At 37.4% G+C, this 3,346-nt stretch overlaps 1 long non-coding RNA gene across 1 annotated transcript in view; it reads left to right on the forward strand.

Moving 5' to 3' along the window:
- Positions 1-190: 190 nt before the first annotated feature.
- Positions 191-3,346, forward strand: part of LOC103600055 — a 10,013-nt gene continuing 6,857 nt past the window's right edge. The window contains exon 1 of the long non-coding RNA XR_551356.1: positions 191-276. This is a non-coding gene — a long non-coding RNA (uncharacterized LOC103600055). The remainder of the gene's footprint in view (positions 277-3,346) is intronic.

Here is a 3,346-nt window from a genome sequence, read left to right on the forward strand (position 1 = left end):
AATAGATTTCACATTTAGAAGCATCCTTACAATGACAACATATTACTGAAAATAAATTTCTCATTTAGCCTTTTCTCTTATTTTGATCTTCAAATGCCAAGTAACCAATCAAATTGACTTTTTAAATCCTCAGTAATTAATGGTATTTGCATAGCATTCTATTTTTCAGTCTAACTTTCCTTTCTCTCCAGGCCAAAGTTGCAAAGATTGGCACTGACGTTCTAGCGACTCGATATGAAACCTGCTACATCTATGGCCCAATAACATCAACAATTAGTAAGTTTCTCCTATTATTTACTGTGTCCTTTTCCCTAATTCTTTTTTATAAATATTAAAGAAAATTATAGAACTTATAAATTAGGGTTAGAACATCTGGAATTGCCAATTTAAACTCCAGTTTTTATAGGAGATTCTGAATTATATCTGAATCCAGGGGATAGACTCTGCCCTTTTCTTCAGATAAGACTTTTGTAGAAACAAATTATACTGAACTTTTACTAGGTTACAAAGTCAGCAGAAATTATTAAATCAAGACATTTACATTAAATTTAATTTATTCATCATCCTGTTCCCAATCCCTATCAACAACATTTTATCCCCAGAAGAACTAATAGAGATTAGTTGAAGCAGAGCTTATACTTTTTTTTTAAACCATTTAACTTTAATTGGACCCTTTCTTACTTGGCTTTGTTCCCATGCAAGCACAGCCTTTTCTTTAGCTCCTGATGAGAAAATCAGTTTCAGCCACTTTGGTCACGTAAAATCAGTTTCTTGTCCTTCTCACCTACACTTTCCCATTATGTTCAACTGATATCTACGTGGTAGACTAAGAAAGGAGATCACAAGGTTCTAGCTCTGTTGCTTTTGTTTTAAATTCCCAGACCACTTCTTCCTCTTCACTATTTTTAGACTTTTGTTGTTGCTGTGTGTTTTTGAATTGTTGGCTTAGATTTCTTGGCCTTGATTTTCTTGTCTCTTATTCTATATACAAGGTTTCTGTAAAGTAAGTAGTTTAGTGTTTGTGGAGGTCGGGCCTCTGCTCTAGCTACTCGGCTGGGGCACTGTAGCTCAAAGGCAGTCACGGATGGTAAGTTAACAAATGGGCATGGCCACGTTCCAATAAAACCTCACTCACAAACACAGGAGGCCAGCCGTAACTTACTAGCCCCCACACTGTGAACTAAACAATATCTGCAGTTTTTATTGAGTCTTTCTTATAAGTTGGGCACCAAGCTTAGCCCTTGTTTTTCACAGTCTCAGCACTCACAACAACCCTACAATGTGGGCAGTACTATTGCCCAGTTACTAGTAATTGGCAAAGCTGGGACTCATTCCCAGGTTTTAACAAAACCAAAGCCTGTGATCTTGACCACTGTGCATGCTGCTTTTACATTTGGGTTGAGTAGCTGAAATAACCAGACTTCTCTAGTTTCAAGCAACAATCAAAACAATTCATTTGGTTGTCACCAATTAAAGACTCAGGGAAGTAAGACTGTTTTCTGCTTTTATGATGAGCTCTCACTGATCTTAGTTTGGGAATACTTTAGTAAAAACCATCTTTTCTCCAAACAAAGTCCAAGCTTCAGTTCTTAGCCCCAAACATTACACAAAATTCCTAACGAATCTGCTCAAAGCAAGGATTATACATGCTTTATGTCTCCTCCCAGAACCCAGGACATGTAACACAGTACCAGGCATGGAACAACAGCAGAATTAATTTCTGTAAACTGGCTCAGTGAGAATGGTGTGGAGCATATCCAAAAGCGATGAACGTGGGTTGAAATCACATAGGATTGGACCTTATTTAGCCTGCATCACTCTCTAAACCAATGATACCCAACATTTTTAACATGAAGACTGCCTTTTAACTTTTAAAAATTTCGTGGACAACCCTACTAACCCCAAACACACACTCATATTTTCATTATACTTTTAGAATCTGTGGATTAAAAAAATAAACCTGTGCGTATGAATCCATGGATTCCTTGCAACAACTCTACCTTGCCACAGTTTGTAAACTACTTCCCTAACCCAAGCTAAAAGTATAAACTCGAAACAAAAAGTCTACATCCTCAACACTTGCTATGGAATTTGAAAATGCTGGAGTCATTGCATAGTTTCTACGGCCTACTTATTGGAGGCTTTTTTGGTGGAATTGGAAAAATGGTTAAAAAAAAGACAAGTCCCACTCCTAGAGAACATTCATCAGCATTCTCCTATCAACCAGTCATTGTTAAAGTGCTGAAGAGAAAGGATACTGACACAGACAATCTGGAGCATCCGAATAGATCTCGCTGTAACATAGCCATGCTGGAGGGTCATTACACATACAGGTAGATGACAAGATTTCAAAATAGAAAATATATACCCAGTTACATGAGCAGACAAAAAGTGAGCAAAGTAAAGAACAAGAAGACAGACTACAACACCAGTTTAAAATGACAGTCTACTTAGTGGAAATAGCAGGCGGGGCAAGCCACTCACACATCACGTCAGACCATCGCCTCTGAGCAGGAAAAACACATAGATATTCTTGAAAGAAAAAAACAAAGGTTCCAAAGAGTAACAAACCTTACAAAAGGCAATTAGAGCATCAAAGAATTACGTGTGTGTGTGTGTGTGTGTGTGTGTGTGTGTGTGTGTGTGTGTGTGTGTGTCTGCCATGTGTAGCTTCCAGATGGGAGGATAAGTCAGGTGGGGATACTATTCTGTTTAACTGTGTAGCAACATCCTAAATGTTTTGATTTTGTTGTACTATAACATTTTTAAAGAAAGTGAGATTTGGAAAGAATTCCCTCTTCCATACGAGGCTGCAGTAGCTTTATAGACATTCAAAATTTCTAGGAGTGACTGCTTTAATAAAGCATCTGTTTGAATGTTAATCAGACATTCATGAGAAGCAGAGGGTAGCAAAGTGGTTGACTTGGAAAGAATAGAAAATAAATTTACCCCATAATTAAAGTCCAGTCATACCAGTCTCCTGTCACTTAAAAAGTCCAAGGATTTGGGGAAAGCACCTAATATTTGCCAATATTTCTCTCTCTTTGATTTGAAGAAGACAGAAGGACTGAAGGAGCATTTTCCAAACCCAAATTATGGAAGAGATCTCTGACGTTCAGAAAAAAATAAATATAAGTTTGAGATGTGAACTTAAGAAGCAAATATATCACATAAGTTAAAATCACAAATTTAAAAACCAGCAGAAAACCTAGGAGATGATCTAATTCATGGTTCTCAAGCCTGACTTTCCTTTTAAAATACATGGATGACCAGGCCTTCCCCAATGGGCTCTGATTCCATTGGTCTGGGGTGGAACTCAGGTACTCACTTTTTGAAGTATCCAAAG

This window comes from Galeopterus variegatus, unplaced genomic scaffold, assembly GCF_000696425.1.
Source record: "Galeopterus variegatus unplaced genomic scaffold, G_variegatus-3.0.2 Scaffold3208, whole genome shotgun sequence".
Taxonomy (NCBI): domain Eukaryota; kingdom Metazoa; phylum Chordata; class Mammalia; order Dermoptera; family Cynocephalidae; genus Galeopterus; species Galeopterus variegatus.